This window comes from Vombatus ursinus, unplaced genomic scaffold (genome assembly GCF_900497805.2).
Source record: "Vombatus ursinus unplaced genomic scaffold, bare-nosed wombat genome assembly UNPS02014818.1, whole genome shotgun sequence".
Classification (NCBI taxonomy): Eukaryota; Metazoa; Chordata; class Mammalia; order Diprotodontia; family Vombatidae; genus Vombatus; species Vombatus ursinus.
Genome location: NW_020954596.1, coordinates 24,918,820 through 24,942,983, shown reverse-complemented (window position 1 = coordinate 24,942,983; position 24,164 = coordinate 24,918,820). Strand labels below are relative to the sequence as shown.

Genomic DNA, 24,164 nt, shown 5'->3' with positions numbered 1-24,164 from the left:
GAAAATTTAGAACTCAAAATCTTGTGGAAGTCAATGTTGAAAACTAAAAATAAATAAATTAATACAACAAAATTTAAAAATGAAAACAGAAGAGAAATATTGGAGGAACAGAGACACAATATGAGAGGGCTGAGGGTTGGGTAGTGGGCAAGGAGTATAGTAAGGCCTGCTGCTTGGGACAGTGGGAACTATTCTGGGAAGGATTTCCTTTCCATGTGAGGCTCCCTCCTTTAAATGGAAGGAAAAAAAAGTAGCTTATGACTGAAAGTTTCTTCCTCCCCCAAAGGTACGAGTGCCTTACCAGAGGACACTATTACTAAATATCACATTATTCACCAAAATGTATTGAGTTTTAGCAGCTGAATTCAGCTTCTATTTAATTTTGAATTTAAGTGTGTAAAACCAAGACACTTTCATTTACATGATGGAGGTGGAGAAAGAGAGGGTTGTTCCTCTGGTCAGGAAAGGTGTAGGGGCCCATATACATTGAGGACTTGTACTTAGAGGGACTGTGGCTAGTGCCTATTTGTGTGTGCATGAAGGATGTCTAGATCAATTTAAAACACAATACTGATACATGTTATTTTAATCCCCTGTGTCAAAGATGACAGGCAGTACCCCAAGCTAAGCCATAGCTGCTCTATCTTTACACACTGCCAGGGGTGTGCTAAACTGATACTGATGTTTCTAGGTAGGGAAGGAAGTAGGGCTAATACAAAGTTTCTTTAAGAAGAGACTTTAATCTTTTTAGGGGGGAGGTTTTGTTTTGGTTTGTTTTAGGTTTTTTGGTTTTTTTTAGCAGTCTAAAGCCTCTAGTAGCTATGAACGGACAACACTAATAACAGGGGCAGAGCTAATGGATGCAGGCAGGGGCAGGGAAGGGAGGATGCTGAAGTCACCCACAAGAAGGTCTTCAAATGTCCTTTTATGGAACTGGCAGCCCCCATACAGTGTTGGTGAAACCTGGACCCGGATGCCAACCATTCAGTACAATGACCACGTCATCTTTCTTGAAAAAGCCACAATCTTTGCCAACTTTCATGGCAAAGGTAGCCCTTAGGTCCACATCTTCAATCCAAGAACTCATGAACAGGTTCCCTGCACAGCACAGGAAAGACGCCTCAGTAAAGATCAGCCTGGCGTGCAGCCTGAGAACTATGAGTAACAGCTATGATGGGGGCCCTGGCTATCTGATGAGCATACCTGCCACTCTGTCAGAACTATCAAAACTGAGGATAAACACTTATAAGAAGCCTCTACGGCACCCACTGCCATGGCTTCTGCAGTATCTGCGCACATTGAACGTTGGAAAAGTGTTGCAAAACATACCACTGTATGTGGCTGCCTCAGCCTCCTGAGCTATCAAGTGTTGCATCCGCATAGCTTCTACTGGATAGTCCCTTTGGCAGTCTCCCCAGACCGCATGACACAATCAGCTCCATCCGGGACAGCATTGGCTACATCACTGCCTTCAGCCCATGTAGGGCATGGTTTCTTAATCATGCTTTCGAGCATCTGAGTGGCACAAATAACAGGTTTCCCAACTCTATTATACCTTCCAATTATCATCCTCTAAGTAAGGAAGACTTTTTCTGCAGGGGGACCTAGATTCCCCCCTCCCAAGCAACCATGATGCCATCACTGGCTTCCAGGATCTCATCAAATCTTCAGACTCCTTCATGGTTTTCAATCTTGCTGATGATCTTGATGTTTCTTCCTCTCTCTCAGGACCTTTCTGACTGCATGAACATTATTTGCCTTTTGGATGAAAGATGCAAATACCATATCTACCTCTCACTCTAATCCAAAGTGTAGATCTTGGATAGCCTTCTGAGATACAGCAGGCACATCTACAGCTGCCCCAGGAAGGTTCACACCCTTCTTGCTGCCCAGTATGCTGACATTCTCCATATCAGTCATAAGGAAATCCGGATCTTTCTCCTTTATAAGAAGAGAAATGAGCCCATCATCCACAAAAATTTTGCCACCAACATCCACTACCTTGCAAATGTTTTTGTAATCTACCCCCAGGACATATTCATCACATTTCTCCATAGGCATCATCCAACATGACTTTAAGAGTGTTGCCCTTCTTTAGTTCCATTTCAGCTGTGCCACTGCACTTGATGAGTCCAATTTGGCTCTTTGATCCTTTGGGGCCCACAGCTATGGCATCAGGCCGGTAATTGATAGGATCAGAAGCATAGCTCTCTGTAGCTGCTTGCATATTTTTTATAGTCCTGCATGGTACCCATGAGTTCCAGGGAGAAGTTTAGATGAGCCACATTCATTCCAGCTTGAGTCATCTCCTTTAACTTGTCCACAAATTGGGACGTTGGGCTGATGGTGCAGATGATACTAATATCGACATTCTTATAATAAATCAAACCATAAGACAAAAAGGAAGATATGACAAATGAAAAGACTACTACAGGTTCTCCTTGGAGATGGAAAGGAATTCATTGGATTGTTGATGATAAGTTAGAAGAGTCTTTAGAGATTCTCTAGAAGGGAGAACATTCTAGGCCTGGAGGGATATCAAGTGAAAAAGCATAGATGAAATCAGGAGATAGAGTTTCCTGTGTGAGGAGCAAGAAGTAGGCAAGTATAGCTGAAATGTATGTAAGAAGTCTGGCAATGCAGGAAGAAGCCAGGTTGTGAAAGGCTTTAAATGCCAAACAGAGGATTTTGTTTTGTTTTTGTTGTTGTTGTTGTTGTTAATATTGTTTTTTCAAATAGAAGAATTTTTTATCTGATGCTGGAAGTTATAGGGAGCCACTGGATTTTCTTGAGAAACAGCATGGCATGGTCAGACTTATGCTTTTGATAAATCAGTTTGACAACTGAGTGGTCCAATGACAACTCTGTTGCTGTTTCAGTCTTTATTAGTGGAAAATCTTTCGCTGAATCATAGGATTTTAAAGGTGAAAGGGGCCTCTGTAAACATTTAATACAACCCATGGCTGAAAAATAATTCCCACTGTGACTCATTCAATCAAGTGGAGGATAGATTGGAGTGGGGAGACCAATAAGAAACTACAGCAATTGTCCAAATGATTTAATGAAGTCCTGAATTAGGATGGTGGCTATGTAAGTGGAGAAAACATGTGGGACACGAACGAGAGATGTCGTGAAGGCAGAAATTACAATATTTGGCAAAGAATTAGATATATGGGATAAATGAGAGTTAGAGGTTGATGATGAAACTGAGGTTGCAGGCCTGCGTAATTGGGAAGATGGTGGTACCCTCGATAATAGGGAAGTTCGGAAAAATGGATGGTTGAAGGGGAAAGAGAATGAGTTCTGTATTGTGTTTTTTGCATCGCTCTCTTATTTCCCCTGATAGAATGTAAACTCTTTAGGAGCAAGGACTATTTCTTATTCATATTTAGACCTGCCTCAAGCACAAGGCCTTATACCCAAGCACTCAGTGAATTATTTCATTCAAGTTCTTTGATGCTCATTTATCTGGTATTCTTATCTCTATTGTAAGAAAAAAACACATAACTCCTAGAATTCTAGAGTTTAGTAATACCATCTATCACACCTCCATTTTATCCCCCTAAACTTTACATATGAGGAAATTGAGGCTCAAAGTGGGGAAATTACTTTACCAATGTCACATAACTAGTTAGGTTGTTTGGGGGAGTCTATATAGATTTAGACTAGCCCAATGAAACTAGCTGAGTGAAACTCATACTTGATCATTCCATTCCTTCCACCAAGAGGCAGTATGGTAGAGTAGATAGTGAGCCTGACTCTGGATGAAATCAATCTGGGTTCAAGTCCTGACTATGGCAGGTTAGGTTGACTATTGGTTGTCGTGCCATTTCCCAAGGCTATAAATTGAAGAACGGTTGCCAATCTGCTTTGTTAGAAAGGGTCTCCTCCCAGGTAATTCTGCACAACAAGAAATCATAGGGAGATTTCCCCCGTGAAAAGAGGAAAAAGAGAAAACCATAGGGAATTTCCCCTATGAAAAGGGGAAAATTCTCCCCTCTACCTCCAAAAAAAGATCCCTTCCACCACCCAGTGCTAGTGAAGTCTGCTTGAAAGAGCATGTCCTACCATTTAAACAGAAGCATAGGTATGTGTTCAAGGTGTGCTTAGTCATACCTTAATTTCTCCCCCCAAAATGGTATTTTGTGTCTCATTTTAAACTTTGCATTTTTCAATAAAGTTCAGTTGCTAATTTTAAAAATTAAGTATAGCTACATTTTAGTTCCTTTGGTTTCATGAATAAAAACATTGTTTAATATTGAGCACTCAAAATTAGTTCCCCTTTAAAAAATGAAATTCTCCAACAACACACTTGAAATGTGCCACCCATGATCATACCTATCTTCAGAAAACTTTTCTACAGACCAAATGATAGTATTTTCTCAGGCTTTGATGCTCTTTTATGTTATTTAGATCTTTACTTCATCCTACAATGTTGGAACTTATAATTGAAAAGGAACGAAGGATAGAAAAAGAAAGAAGAGAGGAAGGGATGGAGGAAGGGAAGAAAAGGAAGGGAGGAGGGAGGCAGACAGGGAGGGAGAGAAAAAAATAAGAAAAAAAGAAACAAGCATTTAAGTGCATATTATGTGCCCTACACATAGTATGTGCTAGTCATTTTACAACTATCTCAATGATTAACAAAGTGGGATTATTCATATCACACAATTCTAACTTGTGTCATATCTACCTTCTTCCCCAGTCCATTTTCAGTAAGCATATCTCCTGGTAACTGAAACTTAGAGATATAAATAGGAAGAGGCTGTCAGTACCATGTAAAATTAAGCCCTTCAATTTCACATTTTCATCCTTTTTTTTATTGGAAAACTCAATGCAGGATAAGTTGTTCTGTCGGTACCATAAATATGCATATGTGCTACATTTCCCTTCAATTCTTTTAGGCCAAAAACAACAACAAAAACAGTCTCTACTCTAAAGTAGATTATATTCTAATGGGAGAGACAAATAGTAAATAATTGCATACATTAGATTGTGAGCTCCCTGAATGCAGGGACTGATTTTTGCCTTTCCTTGTATCCCTGGGCCTTAACACAGTGCCTGACACATGGTAGGCACTTAACAGATTCTGGCTGCCTTGTCATAGACACAAGAGAAAGAGAGAGCAGAAAGAAGGTAATCTCAGAGGGAAGGCACTAGCAGCTGGAGAGATCAGGAGAGGCCTCCTGCAGGTGTAATTTGAGCTGAGTCTTAAAGAAGCCAAGGCAACTAAGAGATGAGGGTAAGGGAGGTAGGGCATACCAGGCATGAGGGGCTGCCAGTACAAAGTCATGGAGACAGGACATGTAGCATCCTGTGCAAGGAATAAATAGTGAGTAAGTCATTGGAGCTAAATGACAGACAGTGTGGAGGGCAGTAATCCCTGTTAAGCAGATTCCATCAAGATCTTGCTTCACTTTGTAGCCAGAATGCTCCCACTCTCTGTCTTTAGAGGGAATAGGGGGAGAAGCCAAGCTCATTTCAGCGGTGAAGTCAAGGAACAAACTCAGTATTTTTGTTGTACCTTAAGTCAATAGGAATGTTAAGGTTATAGGAATGGAAGTTAAATTAATGGGGCTTCATCCTAGTGGACTTAGTTTTCTGAAGATAGTCCAATGATAAAATCCCTTTATTGCATCAACCCTTGTTGGTGAGAAATCTCTCGTAGAATCACAAAATTTCAGGGTGCAAAGGGGCCTCTGCACCCATTCAGTCCAACCCATGTCTGAAAAACAATCCCCCTTATCAACCAACCATCAAGCATTTATTTATTAAGTGCCTGCTGTATGAATGCATTAAAAAATATCGAGTGCTTACTATGTGCCAGGAACTGTGTTAAACATTGGGTATACAAAGACAAAAGTGAAAAGATCAATGAATAAACATTTATTTAAGCACCATCTATGCACTAGGCACTATGCTAGTCTCTAGGTCCCAGCTCTCAATGAGCATATACTTTAATGAGGGAGACAACATGCATGTACATAGGTATGTACAAGACCCATATATGCAGATACAAAGTAACTTTGAAGGCAAAATTACCAACAGCTGAGGGGACCAAGAGATGTTTGATAATAACTTTAGGTTGACTCATAAAGGAAACTGGAGATTCCAAGAGGCAGAGGTGAAGAGGGAGATCATTCCAGGAATGGAAAGCCCCAACTGGGAGACAGCCATGTTTAGAGGAAATGATAATGAATTCTGGTGTGAACTTTAAGATGCCTACAAATCATCCTGTTGGAAATCTCTGAAAAGCAGTTAATACTATGGAGACTAGATCTCAGGACAAAAACTTAGTCTGGATATATAGATCGGTTGAATCACCAGATCACTTGTCAAGTTGTGGTGAGAGTAATGTCCTAGCCTCTCCACCCATACAGGTTGGACTGGTTTTTTGCTGAAAGGCTATAAAACTTTATAGCCAGGACTTCATGGATTGGCCCAGGAGATTAAGGCTCAAATTTGCCTTGACACAGTTTCCTGGTAGACTCTGTCATATGATTTGGCCTCCTGGTCACCTAAGGGCATAAAAGGCTGTCAGCTGAGCTAAGTGCTAGAATATCCTTGTTGAATGAATATCCTTTCTAAGCCATGGCTAAGTAAACCTTTTGTTAACTGTTGAATGACCAAGCACCTGACAAGCACTTCATTTTATTCCTGTGTCAAACCTGACCTAAAAGGGTGCCTGCTGGCATCAGGCCTGCCACAAACAAGCTCATGTAATCTCAGTGTTAACAACTGAAAGTAAACTTAAAGATCATCATCTAGGCCAGTGGTCAAACTCAGATAGAAATGGGAGCCAGTAAACTGCACATAAGGATCCTTGCAGAGCACATACTGACTTGGTTTTAAAATATAATGTTATCTACAGTTTATTATATATGTATTTATTTTGTTAAATATTTCCCAGTTACTCTTTAATTAGGTTCAGGCTACACCTCATAGGCTGTTTTTGATATCTCTGATCTAAGCCAACCTTCCTCATTTTACAGATGGAAAAACTGAGGCCTGGAGGGGAGTGACTTGCCTAAATTGCCATAGGTAGAAAAGTCAGAATTTTATGTACATTTATGCTGACTCCAAATCCAGGATTCTTTCCACAACACCCTCCTACCTTAGGGTGGCAAGTGCAACAATGTTTCTTTGATGACTGGATCACCTTCATGAATGTAAATGATGCCTTTCCAGGACTGTAATAGAAATGGAGAAAATGAGATTGTGCTCAATGCCTACTGCCTATAGCCCATTATGCTGCCCTCTCTTTCTTTAAAACTAACATACAAGCAACAAAAAAGTTACACATTCAGTAAATTAAATTACAAAGGGATTTGTGAAGTATATATAAAGATCAGGATGCAATGAGCAGGGAGGGGATGGTGGAGGAGAGACTGTTTTGGATGGGGAGAGACTAGTCATTTGTTATGTGCAAGTCACCATGGAAACAAGACAGTCATTGTGTTCCATTCAAGAGCACAGGCATGGAAGTCAATAGACAAGCTCTAGTCTCAATTCTCCTATTAACTAACTGTATGACCTTGGGCAAGTCACTGCTCCTGCTTGTGACATGGCCTCAAGTTTGGAATAATAGGGTTGGACTAGGTCACTGTCTGCTAAACAGTCGGGGAGTGCTTGCTCCTTCTTGGATTACTTTGTAATCTCTTTTGCATACTTTATATCCCCTCAATAGAATATAAGCTCCGTGAGAGCTCCTTTCACATCCCCAGCAGCTAGTATGATTTACATATGATAGGCACTTCAAAAAGATATGTTGTATTCAATTGAATTGCTGTGACCATGGAATACCTTGGGATGAAAATATATTGACAGACAATGAGGGGTGAGGCCAAGGTGGCAGAGGGAAAGCAGTGACTGTCTTGAGCTCTCTCCCCAAACCCCTCCAAATACCTATAAAAATGGCTCTAAACAAATTCTAAAGCAGCAGAACCCACAAAAAGACAGAGTGAAACAAATTTCCAGCCAAAGACAGCCTGGATGGTTGATCGGAAAGGTATATCGCGCAGGGCGGGGAGAGGAACACAGAGCAGTGTGGGCACGCAGGCCACAGTGAACCTGGAGCAGGCCTCAGAGGACTGAATCACGGGCAGCTGTGGTGGTTTCCAGACTTCTCAACCCACGAACACCAAAGACAACTTAGAAGGTCAATGGGAAAAGTCTGTGACTGCGGAGAGAGAAGGAGCTAGGTCTCAGCCACCCCCAGGGCCACGGCTGTTTCCTGAGCTTCCTGCCCACAGACTGAGGGGGAATCGAGTGGCTGATCAGAGGGGGATTGCAGGGATCTCTTTGCCAGTGCTGAGGCAGGAATCTCTTGCTTTGCCCCTGCTTGGATCTAGGTCACAGTTTGGAGGGGTGATCCTGGGGCGAGGAGGAGCTCTGGTGTGGTGGAGCTTGTTGTGGCGGTGGAAAGGAAACACCTCGCCCCTTATCATACCACCTCAGAAGAACTGAAAATTTTCAGGTCCCTAGAAATATCTCTGAAAACAGCTGTACAAACCCCTGAAGCTTGGGACAGTACATTCTCCACATTGGAAGCAGACTTTTACCTTAACAAAGAGTTTAATACTCAAGTAATTGGCCAGGATCATGAGGAAACAACGCAAAAAGAGTCAGACTATATTATCTTACTTTGGTGACAAAGAAGATCAAAACATACAACCAGAAGAAGGCAACAAAGCCAAAGCTCCTACATCCAAAGCCTCCAAGAAGAATATGAATCAGTCCCAGGCCTTGGAAGAGCTCAAAAGAGATTTTGAGAAGCAAGTAAGAGAAGTAGAGGAAAAACTAAGAGTTTTGCAAGAAAATCATGACAAAGAAGTCAACAGCTTGCTAAAGGAGACCCAAAAAAATACTGAAGAAAATAACACCTTAAAAAATAGCCTGACCCAAATGGCAAAAGAGGTCCAAAAAACCAATGAGGAGAATACCCTAAAATGCAAAATTGGCCAAATGGAAAAGGAAGTCCAGAAGCTTATTGAAGAAAATACTTCCTTAAAAATTAGAATGGAGCAATTGAAAGCTAGTGACTTTATGAGAAATCAAGACACTGTAAAACAAATCCAAAAGAATGAAAAATTAGAAAACAATGTGAAATATCTCATTGGAAAAACAACTGACCTGGAAAATAGATCCAGGAGAGAGAGAATTTAAAAATTATTGGACTATCTGAAAGCCATGATCAAAAAAAGAGCCTAGACATCATCTTTCAAGAAATTATCCAGAAAAACTTCCCTGATATTTTAGAACCAGAGGGCAAAATAGAAATTAAAAGAATTCACCTATCACCACCTGAAAGAGATCCCCAAAGGAAAACTCCTAGGAATATTGTAGCCAAATTCCAGAGTTCCTAGGTCAAAGAGCAAATATTACAAGCAGCCAGAAAGAAACAATTCAGGCATTATGGAAACACAATCATGATAACTCAAGACTTAGCTGCTTCTACATTAAGGGACCTCAGGGCATGGAATATAATATTCTGGAGGGCAAAGGAGATAGGATTACAACCAAGAATCACCTACCCAGCAAAACTGAGTATAATCCTTCAGGGGAAAAAATGGTCATTCAGTGAAATAGAGGACTTTCAAGTATTCTTAATAAAAAGACCAGAGCTGAATAGAAAATTTGATTTTCAAATACAAGACTCAAGTGGAACATGAAGAGGTAAACAGAAAGAGAAAAATCATAAGAGACTACTTATTATGGTTGAACTGTTTACATTCCTGCATGGAAAGATGATATTTGTAACTTATTAGACCTTTGTCAGTATTAGGATAGTTGGAGGGGAAAAATTATATGTACATATATATAGATACAGATAGATAGATAGAGGGCACAGGGTGAGTCTAAAATGAAGGGGTCATATCTGGAGAATAAAATTAAGGGGTGAGAGAGGATTATACTAGGAGAAGGAGAAAAGAGAGGTAGAACAGGGTAAATTATCTCACAAAAAAAACAGAAAAGAAAAGGCTCTTACAGTGGAGGGGAAACGGGGGAAGGTGAGAGGGAATGAGTGAATCTTACTCTCATAGAATTTGACTTAAGGAGGGAATAACATACACACTCAATTGGGTATGGAAATCTGTCTTACCCTACAGGAAAACGGGAGGGGGGGAAGGGGAATAGAGAGTAGGGGGATGATAGAAAGGAGGGCAAATTGGGAAAGGGAGTAATCAGAAGCAAGTACTTCTGAGAAGGGTCAGGGTCAAAAGAAAGAATAGAATAAATGGGGGCGGTGGGATAGGATTAAGGGAAATAGAGTTAGTTTTTCACAGCATGTATACTATGGAAGCGTTTTGCATAACTGCATATATATATAACCTATATTGAGTTGCTTGCCTTATCAATGAGGGTGGGTGGGGAGGGAGGAAAGGAGAAAATTTGGAACCCAAAGTTTTAAAAACACATGTAAATAAGAAATACAGGAAATGGGGTACAGAAATCCATCCTGACCTACAGGAAAATTGAAGGGGAAGGGGATAAGAGAAGGCGGGGAGAGATAGAAGGAAAGGCAGACTAGGGGAAGGGGTATTCAGAATGCATGCCATCTTGGGGTGGGGGGAGGGGTGAGATGGGGTGAAAATTTGGAACTCAAAATCTTGTGGAAGTAAATGTTGAAAACAAAAAAAAATAAAAATTACCATTAAAAAAGATACAATGGAAAAAAAATATATTGATAGAACCCACAAGACATGGGGAATGGGAAGAATCTGCGGATATTTAAGAAATAGGGTTAAACAATGGGAAGAACTCTGAATTTGAAGTTAGCAGATCTGGATCCTAATTTTGGTTCTGCCACTACCTTTGCCTATAAAACCCTGGTCACTTTATAGATCTTAGTTTTCTCATGTGTAAAATGAGAAGATTGGATTAAGATAAACCTTTTCCCCTTCCAATTTTCTGAACCTACAATCATTACTTCTGCGTAAAAAGGATGCTGAGGAAATTTTATAATAAAATGGAAGAAAATCTATCTTCATGCTGAAAAAAAAATCACATAGCATAAGCATTTTTGATGCATGCATACCTTTATGTTTAATGTTTTAGAGGGGAAAATGAGGCTAGCATCAACATTTTCTCACAGAATCCCTTTTCACATTGCATGAAGCCCCAGAATTCAGTGAAACAATATTTGGAGACCCCTGAACTTAATCTCTAAGGTCTTATAAATCTATGAAGTATCCACCTGGGAACAATAGAAGGTAAATGGTTTCCCCACCATGACAAGGATCTGGGTCACTAGCTGAGTATAATCACAGCTCTCATTTTGGACAGCAACCAAATAAACCATAGTGTCACTCACAAATTCAACCCTGCCCTGACTTTTGCCAGGTGTACAGGGACTGCAGCTGTTGCTTGTATTTCCTAAATTATGCTGAAATAATTTCAAAGCTTGAATAACCACAAGGGTCACTCCAAGGTGCTGTCTCTGTTATCGCATGGATAATTCCCCAAATTGTGCTTGGGGAAAAAAAATTCTTCTGCCACGGTCACAGCATGAGCAGTTTTGGTTGGGCCCATGAATACATGAGAGATGGCATACAGAATGGCCATTGCTCTGGAGTAGGAATCCATGACTTATGTCCTTTACTTTGCCTTACGCCCTCAAATATGCCAGGAACAAATAAATTGAGAGTGAAATTATCTTAGCTGGGGATGAGCCAAAGACAATATTTCAGAAAAGAAGAGCATTACTCAAAGTCTTCATTGTGTGGGGAGAGAAAGGATCTTTGTATACACAAACAGCTTATTTCTTTTCCCTGGGTCTGCACTGTAACATATCATGGCTAGAGTTGCATTCCCTACTGAATTTAGAAAAATTTTGTCCCTTCTTACTGTGAGCCAGAAGCAGCCCATCGTGATAATGATCACTGATGAAAGACAGAAAAAGAATAAGACCTGCCTCAATTATTCTGTTGGTTTCTTTATAATTGAATATGTTTCTAAGCAAGAGGTTTGGATAATAAAGTGTTTTTTTAATAGTGTTTGACGTGTGCCAAAAGAATATAAATATAAATAAATATAAATATAAATTTGGAAAAATTATATACTTAGTAAAATTGAATTGAAATCTAATTTGAATACACATAAATACCACATCCCACCATCAACAACAAAAATGAGTAAAAAGATTACTTAGAAAAATGTTATTTGCTGGGAAACTAGATAACTCTCCGAAGTGTGAACCAATAGGAATCACAGAATCTCAACATTAGAAGGGACTTCAGAGGTCATCTAACCCAACTGCTACCCAGAGGCTGAATCTGCTCGATAGAATTCTCCCCTGTCTTTAAGCAACTATCATCCAGTCTCTCCTGGGAGAACTCAAGTGCCTAGGAACTCACTACCTTTTAATGCTGCCCAATCCATTTCTGAACACTTCTCCTTGTTAGGAAGTAATTTCTTATATTGGTTTAAAAATCTCTCGATAGACCTTGAATTTGTGAAGCACTTTATGCTTTGCAAAGCTTCTTTTGTTATATTCTTTTGACTGTTAGAATTACCTGGTGAAGAAGAGGCAGATCATAGGCCTATAGAATTAGAGGGCCACTTAAGGGGTAATCCAGTCCGACCCTCTCCATTTCCTCAGTGAGGAAAGGAAGGCCCAGAGAAATTAGGTGACTTGCCCAAAGGCGCATAGGAGCAGCCAGATTCAAAGTCCTGTTCTCTGATTCGAAATCCAGTATTTTGGGGGCAGCTAGATGGTGCAGTGGATAGAGCACTGGCCCTGAAGTCAGGAGGACCTGAGTTCGAATCCTGCCTTAGACAAAACACTTGACACTTACTAGCTGTGTGACCCTGGGCAAGTCACTTAACCCCAACTGCCTAAGCTAAAAAAAAAAAAAAAGAAATCCAGTGTTCTTTCCACTATAGTAGAAGTAATAAGTTTTGAGGGGTCAGATCTACTTTCTTTCTGTTCAGTGTCTAAATATAGATATATAAAAATATAGATATATAAATATAGATATATAAAACACATTAAAAGTAAAAAAAGAATCAAAAATAGATTCTCCAGCCTCATAGAAGATTTGTAAAAGAGAACCTTTCAAGGTAGAAATACAATCTGTGAGAAACTCAGTTGGTATCTTAGTGACATCAGTATCAACTTCACTGTTCTCCCTTTCAACTTGTAAAGCAGCATTCATTTACAATTTAAGCACTAAAAACATTTACACTATTATTTGGAAACACTCTAATAGGTGGTCAAGTTAATTATCTGATTTCCCTGGAAAACCTTGACTGTAACGCTTTATACTGTAGGCTCCATAGCCTAAAGGTAATATTAACCCATCATGTCAAAGCAGGGACTTTATTTTACCTTTCTTTGTATTCCTAGTCCTTAGCACAGTGCTTGGCACGTAGTAGGCACTTAATAATGTTTGTTGACTGATTGCCTGACTAGTTGGTGACTGTCTTTCCTGGAGCCCATTTTCAGAATACCCCCGCTCCCAACATGCTTCTCTTGACTCCCTACTCCTTGGCCATCTTGTCTTATTGTCAAGACTGTACCCTTTACTTTTCACTTTCCCTATCCTCACTCCCAGTTCTAGAACCATGAACCACGATCAAATCAAATCTGTCCTTAAATAAGGTGTTTGATCTACCCCCACCCCCCATGGCTCCACTCACTAGCCCAATAACTTTCCAAACCAACACCTCCCTCCCTGGACCACTACCCTTTCTGTGTTGCTTTTGTATTTGTATTTTGTCCCCAGGGTATAGCACAGTGCTTGACACATAGTAAACAGTTAATAAATGTTTTTTCTTTTTTCTCTTTATTTCTTCTTTTTTCCTTCTCTTCCTTTTTCCTTCCCTCCCTTCCTCCCTTCCTCTTTACTTCCCTCCTTATCTCCCTCCCTCCCTCTCTCCCTTCCTTCCTTCATCCATCCTTCCATCCATCTTTTCCTTCCTTTCTTCCTCCCTTCTCCACTCTCTCCCCCTCCCTTCTTCATTCTCTCCATCATTCCCTCCTTCTCTCCTTTCTTCCTCTTTCTCCTTCTTTCCATCCCTTCCTTTCTTTCTTCCATTCATTCATGTCTTATCTTCCTGTAAGACTGTGAGCTCCTTCAGAGAAGGAGCCAAATTGCTTTTCACTTCTTTATCCCCAGAGCCTACTACACTAATTTCTCCTCCAAGCCCTACTGCCCTGTTGACCCTCAATACAAGTTTGTCAAATTTAACTGAAGTGGAAAAACCATAGAAGAAGCTATTGCAATAGCTTAAATGAAATATAGTTCTGAAATATGGTGGTAGACATAGGAATGGGAAGGTAAGGGAGACTGCGTGGAGTGCTTATCCCAGGAAGATCAAAGGTACAGCAATTGGTGACTCTGTGGAATAGAGTGATAAGAACATTGGATATGGAATCAGAGGCCATAAGTGTGAGTAGAATACCTGCTACTTGCTATCAGAGTGAATAGGAGCTAGAGTCATCCTGGATGCTCTGAGGCTTGGAACGTTATGATCTTATGTGCCAGGCCTACCCAGACTGAAGCTGTGGAAACAGCCAGAGCACTATTTCTCAAAATGACACCCTTTCTCCCCTTCTAATCAGTTAAATCCAGCTAATTACATCCAAGAAATACTCATTAAAATGTTAATTAGGTCCAGTAGTCCTACTATATACTGCTGGCACCAATATAAGTCTTCAGCAGAGAAGCATTTGTAAAATCCTTTTTTATTTCAAACTCTTTAACTAGGCCACAGGTAATCCCCACTAACAGACAACTGGCCCTATTTTAAAAGTCAGTCCTATATCTCAGCATAAAAGCTCTGCCCCCACTAAGAATGAAAAGGCTGACTCTTCTACCCATCTAGCCATGACTCAATGGTGTCAGAGGTGTCAAATTGACTGCCTGAAAAAACTGTTGAATATGACCTGAATTAGATTAATACATAATTGGGAAATACTTAATAAAAATACATTACAATACAACATAGATAATATTAATTAGTGGTTTTATAAGTCAATATGCAGCCTTAAGAATCCTTCTATTTGAGTCTGACACCACTGTTCTAGGACTTCCACTCAGGGATTCCATCTCAAAGGAGGCCAGTTAGGTTTGCTCTGTTTCAGGATCCCAGATTGTACCTCTTCCCTTGACCACCTGTCCTCTAACTGTGTACCCCTGGTTACAAAGAGAGGCGTACCAGGAATCACGGACAGCTAAGCTGCACAAACCTATCACCACTACTAGAGCGCTTGGATATATGATGGGCAGGAGGAGTATGGAAGACAGCACAGGATCTAAAGTCAATCAATTAATCAATCAACATTTATTAAACACCTACCATGTGTCAGGCACTGTGCTAAGCACCAGGGATACAAAAGAGGTAAAAGATAGTCCCCTCAAGGAATTTGCAATGTAGGGAACTTAGATTTAAGTCTTTTCTCTGCCATTTGGCAGTGTGACATTGGACAAGTCACATGGAGACTTTAAGCTCTCTGAGCATCAGTTTCCTTATGGGTAAAATAACGGTATTGATAATGTCACTGACTACCTCATGGGACTATTATGAGGACTTTGAAACCTATAAAACATTGAATAAATATAAGAATTTTATTACAAATCAGTAATCATCTCCACATGTCACAAAATATTAAGGTTGTAAGAAAACTTTGAGATCATTGAATCTAAGCACTTTACAGAGGAGAGAAGAGATCCAGAGAAAAGAAGTGACTTATCCAATATCATACACCTAGGAAGGGGCAGAGCTTAGACTCCAAGCATGGGATATTTGGCTCTACCTGAGACGAGACCTGCACCTTTTAGCAATTAGGGAAATCCTTGAAGGTGGGAGTGAGGGGAGAGGAGAAGGGAAGTAATCCTTTCCTGAGTCGAAGTACTTTACTGAATACAAAGGCTATGGAGAAAAGACGAACAGATGGCATAGTAGACCAGGCATGGGCTACTGCTAAGCACCAACAACCGGTGATTAAGAGAAGTTAGTGAATTGATGTTGTTGTTGAGTCATTTCAGTTATGAACAACTCTTTGTGACCCCATCTGAGATTTCTTGGAAGAGATACTGTAGTGGTTTGCCATTTCCTGCTCCAATTAACTTTACATACAGGAAACTGAGGCAAATGGAGGTAAAGTGACTTGCCTAGGGTCACACAGCTAGCGAGTATCTGAGGCTGGATTTGAACTCAGCTGTCCCTGACTCCAGGTCTGATACTCTATCCATTGTACCATCTAGCTGCTCAATGAATGGATATCATCAGAAATTCCAAAGCTCAGGAATTCTGCTGAAATTCTGGGAGTCAAAATATAGGGAATTGATACTTCATCCAAATTAAAACTGTTTCCTGGAAATTTTTGGTTATTGTTTTTTTTTGTTTATTTGTTCTTTAACTTGTGATTTCAACATTGTGGGGGAACTCCCAGAGTAGGGATTTCTTCCCAATGCAGATGAGCAACGCTTCTGTAACTTAGTCTGAAAGAGATGCCTGGGGATACTGAGAGGTTGTCTCTTGTCCAGTCACATAGCAAGTATGTATAAGAGACAGGACTCAAATCCAATCCTTTCTGACTCCAAGGCTGGCCCTCTATCCTCCATATTGTGCCAACTCTTTTCTGGGAGGGTTGGGTATTTTTATTCTGGAGGCTAACATGTTCTGCCCTCGTGCTTCCTGCCCCTGACACTCCTTGTGGTCCCAGAAGAGAAATGCCCATTATGACCACCATCTTCTGTTAATTTAGTCAACCCCAATATGACTCAGATCTCTACATTGTGATCTTTAGGGATCATACCATATTGGTCTGACTATTGGTCTTATTGCCCAAAGATCAACAATGTGGTGTAATCTGAAAGGTACCAAAACCTTTCCAGCACTAAAATACCCTCCCTTTCACCACTGGCCTGCCACAGCTCCTAAAATGCCCACTGGAACATAGTTAAGTGCTTAATAAATGCTTTGTCATTCACTATCATTCATTAAGGTCTTAAGGGTGATAAAGCAATGATCCCAGGCTCTCAAGGGTTATGCCAACAGAATGTGAGCTTGGTCAGGAGCTGTGTAACTGGGACAGCTTTGAGGACTGGCCTCTTGATACATTTTGAGTATCCACCACACCCACTCTTACACATCTTAAATATCATTTACTAAATTACAGAGGGTTTGCAATCTGGTTTGGTGAAGAGAATATTCATGCTACTGAATTGCTAAATCTTGAAGTATTGAAGGAAGAGTGTCTTAAGAACTTGATGAAAACATGTGCTTCTCATGCATTATTACCTAAGAGGTGACTCATCATCATTAATTATTTCATCTGATTTAAAGTTATCACTCTTCAAAGGACACACTCATTGGATGTTAACAGGTTGCATTAAGAAGAGCAATAATTTAATTAAATTAATTAAATAATCTCCAAGAAGAGCAGTAATTTAAATGCTATTTATGGAAATATATGCTAGGAAAAGATGGTCTGGTCACTTGTCAAGACTGACAGCCTGTGTTCTACTAGTACCCTCCTAATGTCAGGAGAAAGGAAGAAAGGTCCCTATCACATCAGTTAGGCCCCCTGTAATGAACTCATAGGAAGACAGGAATCAGAACAGACCAGGGCAGGCACAGATGAGTTTGGATCTGCATTATTGGAGGCAGCATCCAAGTTGATGAGCTAACTCACAAAGCCTGGCCAGATATCAGAGCCCAGTCACATCAAACCGCTCTCGTTACCAACAGGGTGGCAAAGGCTTACTGGATCTTCAGGAATCAGCTCTGAGAGGAAAGGAGCAATCAGTTTCAGGCATTGTCTCCCCAGGGAGCCCCAGGATTTAAAGGATTAACAAGTGCAACAGGACTTGACCTTGGGAGCTTGTAGCAGCTGGGTTCAGGACCCTGCTGTGACTGAGTCCCTCTACCTGTGTGGCCCTGAAGAGGTACTGGTTGTTTACCAGACACGGATACCAGGAAGGCAACAAGCAGAACCAGGGAGGCAAGCTGTTCTTGGGGAAGTTCCAATTGTGAGGAAGGAAATGCAAATCCTTTAAACCCACGAAGCTGAAGTCAGCTAGCTACAAGGAGATGGGGTTCATAGACTGAGCTCAATTGTCTTCTTGCTTTCACTCAGTCTCATTCTGTGCTTAATCCTAACCTGCTCTTCTGAATTCCTCAGCATTCAAATGAACCTCCCACAGGCTGTGTGCTATGTCCAGTCCCTGGTTTTGCTGTCTTTGCAAAGAATGTCCCCCTTACCTGGAAGGTGTTCCCTTCTCACTTCCACCTTCTAAAGTCTCTAGCTTTCCTCCAGGTACAGCTAAGGCACCATGGCCTACCAGAGGCCTTTTTATGATCTCCTTTGTTGTTAGGACTGCCTATCTCTTAAAATAACTTTGTAGGAGCAGCTAGGTGGTGCAGTGAATAGAGCTGTGGCCTCGGAGTCAGGAGGACCTGAGTTCAAATTCAGCTTCAGACATTTAACACTTACTAGCTGTGTGACCCTGGGCAAGTCACTTAACCCTGATCGCCTCACTGAAAAAAAAAAAAAAGAACACAACTTCATAACACTTTGTGTATTCTTTGTATTTTTTTTTTTGCTGTGTAGATGAATTACCACCAGTAGAATATAATCTTTTTGAGGGAGAGGATAGTGTTGATTTCATATCCTGAGGATTTAGAACGGTGTCTTGCTTAGAGGAAACACCTAATAAGTGTTTGTTGAATGGAATATGACTTTCCAGGGAATAATGTCTTAATGACTCTCTTCTTTCTAGTCATCCTTTTCCAACTTTGTGCCCTCTTGTGCCCTCTTAATTTGATTAGATCCACTTGTGGGAACCCAAGACTTGGTAGGGTGGGTTACACAGTGAACTTAGGAGACTGGTTCACACCATCTATTTCTGTGTATAGACCTGCAGATCCCAAAGTAACAATTAGCTACCTCTTTGCCTGCAACCCGTAGCACTCCCTCCTTCTTGAAGAATAGTACCCAGAGCTATTGTCTAGATCTCTAAATGATTACTGCTTCATGGATCCTTTATTCAGAAAGAATGGGCAAAAACTTTGCATGCTGATTGTGAAAGGTTATCAAACCCTGCTCCGAAATGTCATATATAAAATATAAGACCAACCCAGGGACCACCCTTCTCTCACAAGGGGTTCTGGCTCAAGCAAGCTGGTTTCAGTCCTGGGGGAGGGAACCTGACTCCAAATAGAGGGGATCAGATTTTTCTCATATTCTCTGACTCATTATTCTCTCACCTGGAATTGTGCTAGGAAAACCTCCTTAAACAAAGCTTAAATTCAGCTCACCTCTAGGGTGCGTCTTAGCAAGATCCCTAATAGAAAAGCTACTCAATGTACAAAGTAGTATCAGGTATAGGACATTTATTTATTTACTTCCTCTACCACAAAAGAATTATAAGCATGCACAAATCCAAAAACGATGACCTATCATTCTTATTCTACTTTCCTAGAAGGCAAAGACTCCCAGGATACTAGTGGGACTGTTGAATTCGTTTCACTTTCATCTCAATCTATACTGTCCAAACAACAAGGTACATATTTCCTGGCCAGTCAAGCATGTACAGCTCATCCTCCTATCCATGGTTATTTTTTCCTCTGGGAAGGCTGTGGCTGTAGAGAGCAACTTCTTCTGGGTAACCAGCATCTCACTCAGTTACTGCTGATCTCCCAAACTCATGAGGTTGTTGCTAACCCTAGAAACATCTATGTCAGAATTACTATTTGCTCCTAAGTCAAAAGGAAGATGGGAATAAACATTTATATAGTGCCTACTATGTGACAGGTACTATGCTAAGTGCTTTTACAAATATTATCTCATTTGATCCTGCCAAAAACCCTGTGAGATAGGTACTGTTATTATCCTCATTATTTTTCGGTTAAAGGAACTGAGGCAAACAAAAGTTAAGTGACTTGCCCAGGGTCATACAGCTAGTAAGTGTCTGAGGCAGAATTTAAACTCAGGTCTTCCAGACACAAGGTCCAGTGTCCCCATCTGCCTTCATAGGAATGGATAAGAATACTTGTTCATTTCTGCAAAGACATAACACGTGCTCCACTGGCTTGCGCCATTATGAAAAAAAAATGTTCATTTACCATTCAAGACAGGTAGAATTCCTGTCAATCATCCTAAGTCATTAAAGAAAAGTGCATGGGCCCAATGATGATCTAATGACATAGAAATATACATGACTATGCATAATTAGGCTAGTCTAATTGACATTGGACTTCTTGGTAACCTTGGTAACCTTGGTAACCTCTTGATGACTTCTAAGGAGTGGAATAGCATGCATTGGTTTGTGATTTGGAAGAGATGTGGAAAGTCCAAAACCATTACAGATCCTCTGGGCTGGTGGACACCACAATGTGTGATCCCAAGAGTCCAAAGGGCAGCATGAAGCATTATGGACCTAGGGACAGGAGCAACATAAAGGACAGAAGGGCTTTTGTCAGCTTCATAACTTTGCTCAAAGGCAGCCATGGTCACTGTCTATCTTTAAGCAAAAAAGTCCTTTCTTCATCCTTACATAAAGATCTTAAATGTGTAAGAACAATCAACCAATACACATTTATAAAGTGACTACTTACTATTTCATGAATATAAGGGCTCTTATTTTTGGCATTTATATATCCTAGTGTTGTTGGTATACTAGAACTAGAGTGTGGTAACTTGAATCTCACCTGATTTTTCTGATGAGCTAGACTAACTTGGAAGTTGTCTAGATCTAGGCCTGAATCTGGCCTTGGCCCAGTGTATTGTCTATAGATTTATCCCTTGGCTGCATCTCCTGGAATGCATCCTTAGAAAGAGGAAGCCAGATAAACCCCAAGGAGGTCAAAGACAGAAAGGTTCCACATACACCAAAGTATTTATAGCAACACTTTTTGTGGTAGCAGAAAACAAAGTCGATGTCCATCTATTAGGGAATGTTAAAACAAGTCATAATAATTAGCATATATGTTGTTTTAAGGACATTTGATCTCACGACAATCTGTGAAGCAGATGCTACCATTATCTACATTTTATAGATGAAGAACCTGGACCACAGAGAGCTTAACGGGCTGAGCTAGGGTTATTCACCTAATAAATGTCAGAGGAAGGATTTGAACTCAAGTCTCTTTGACACCAATCCAGTGCTCTATCTACCATGCCACATAAAGGAACACAATGGAATATTTCTACACTGCATGAAACGATGAATGAGAAAGATTCAGAGAAGCATAAGATGACTTAGATGAATTGATTAAAAATGGTGGAAGTGAGCAAAAGCAGGGAAACAATATATATGATGACTACAACAATGTCAATGGCAAGAACAAAAAAGAGAAACTGAACCTTGCCTGATGATCATGACCAAGGCTGGTGCCCGAGAAGAATTGAGAAAATGTACTTCCCTCTACTCTTTGTAGAAGACAGAGACTACGTGTATGGAACATTACACATACATTGATGTGTTGGTTTTGCTGAACTTTTTTTTTTCTCTTTCAATTTTATTCTTTGTTACAAGGGATGGCTCACTGGGTAGGGAAAGAGGAAGGATATAATAAATAAATGAGAAATTTTAAGCTGAGCTCAAATTGAAATGAGATTCAACAGATGAAGAGAAGTAGAGAAGAGGATCTAAGTGTAGGGAATAACTTAAGGAAAGACTTGGAAGTGAAAAGGCAGTGTGTATTTAGAGCCAAATAGTGACAGAAGTATAAAAGATTGCAAAACTTTTAAATTTTTTTCTCAAATAGAGAGAGCTGCACCTGTCCATGATTTGACCACTAATTAGACTAGCTGTAAAATCTTTAGGAATTCTTTGATGTCTGGTTCTCTTCCCCAAGGTGTCTCTAAGTGTTGAATCATATTTCAATCCCCAAACACAGGGCTACAAACACCTGGGAATCCAACCTTACTGTTAAGCCTCAGTAAGGAAATATTTGTTTTGAAGGAGACCCCTGGGCATGGCCCAATACCCCTTGGAGCCTCAAGTGACAGATGATAAACCACTCACTCCCAACCCTACAGAGGAAATTCTACTTCTCTCAATCTTAGAGAAAAGCTCTTGGATCAGGTTTCTCTGACACGGAGTTTTGTTATACATTTCCTATACATAGCATTCTTGGTTTTGTGTTGGGTTCTCCATGGCTGACTGCATTCCAGATCGAAATACTATGGATGTCTCAATTCAGGTGGACCCTATTCTGAGAAAGCCCAGTATAGACACATCCTAAATAACATCATCCAATCAAAGTTTTACAGAGAATTCATTAATACATTTCCCACCATAACATTGGGAACTCATGAGCATATTGTTTGGCCAATGACTTCTTTTTTCACCTTGGTCCCATGGATTGAATATCCCTCAATAATTCAACAATTCAGTTCAACACATATTTATTTAGGACCTACGGTACTACTGTGTGCAATGTTCTATACTAGATATTCAGGAAGCAAAGACAAAAAAATGAAACATCTTTGCACTCAAGGAGCTTATATTCTACAATAGCATTGTTTTGCCTGATGTTTAAAAATTTAATCAAAGTCTGTCTATCCTTAAGCATACCTGCATAACTTTATTCAATACTCAAATGGATTTGCAATCTCATTGATTTAGATATTCCTACTAGTAATGCAAATTGCAAACCATCCACGGCTGCCCATGCTGTGACTTTTGTTCGGGAAGTACCAGAGCTAGCTCTAATACTGGAGTGGATTATTAAATTTTCATTGTGAATATTTACACCTCAGAAATTGTCAATCACTACAAATCAGGCCTCGATTTATCATCTTGTTAATTGTCTAGATTTAAGAAAGTGTTCATAATAACATAAAGTATGTTTTATTATATTGTAATATAATAAAAATTAGTAAGTGTGTGCACATACACAAATACACATATGCACACACACATTATATATATACATATATACACACATATACACACACATATATTTTTTTTCTGAAGAACACTTAGTAGTACATCCCTGTTTTGCTCTATTCACATTGTTTGAGTCCAACAAGAGTGAAGTAGAAGGCCCAGGGAATGAAACCATCACCAGACTGAAGACCTAGTGACTTAAATTAATAATAATAATGATAATAATAATAATAATAATACTAATGAAGAGGAGGAGGAGGAGGATAATTGGCATTTACATGATTCTTTAAGGTTTGTAAAGTGCTTTGCATCTATTATCTTCTTTAAGCCACACAACATCACTGACTCCTGTCCATGTTTTTCTATAAGTTTGTCATAGGGAGATCCTCCCAACATGTCAAGAGTCTTCCTCCCTTTCCAGACATCTCAAGCATATCAGTGGAGCACTCAGACGACCAATTATTATCCCTCATTTTTGCCACAAGCCCAATATATTTTACTAGTTCTTTCTCAAGATTTCTTATTTGTTATATATGACAGCCAGCTTATGCCCACCATATGGTTCTCCATTACTTTTTAGTGTGATAGCTATTTTTGATTTCTTGGAGATTATAGTGTTCCATGAAACACAGTGGAATACTGATTTTTTTTTTTAAAGGATAGGATGCTGGGGGAGAAGCTTGGGTCATGAAAGGAGTTTTGTAACTTCCTGAATGTAATCCAGCTCACTGTCCTCCTACCATTTAATTCTGGACCCAATTTGTTGTTCATTTGTGTGTACATGTATGCATGCATGAATTTATGTATATGTGTAGAGAAACAGAGAGAGGAAGAGAATCTCAAAGGCTTTTAAAACTTAAAACTGCACTAAAATAAGGCCTTTTAAGATGCCATACACACACATATACATATAAATTATGTGTGTGTGTGTGTGTGTGTGTGTGTGTGTGTATACATGTATAGAAGCAGCTAGGTGGCTCTAGTACTGGAGTCAGGAAGACCTCGATTTCAAACTGGCCTCACTTAGCCTATCTACCTCAGTTTCCTCATCTGTAAAATAAGGATAATAATAGCACCTACCTCCTAGGGTTGTTGTGAGGATCAAATGAGATAGTATTTGTAAAGCACTTTGTAAAACTTAAGGTTTGCTATTGATTATGTATATACACATATATAAATGTATACATTTATATTGTATATATATATGTGTGTGTGTGTGTGTGTGTGTGTGTGTGTATACATATATGAGGGGCAACTAGTTGGCGCAGTGGATAGAGTAACAGGCCTGGAGTCAAGAAGACTCATCTTCCTGCATTTAAA

The 24,164-nt window shown here is 40.0% G+C and overlaps 1 pseudogene; it reads right to left on the bottom strand.

Annotated features, from left to right (window-relative positions):
• Positions 1-925: 925 nt before the first annotated feature.
• Positions 926-24,164, bottom strand: part of LOC114023776 — a 37,069-nt pseudogene continuing 13,830 nt past the window's right edge.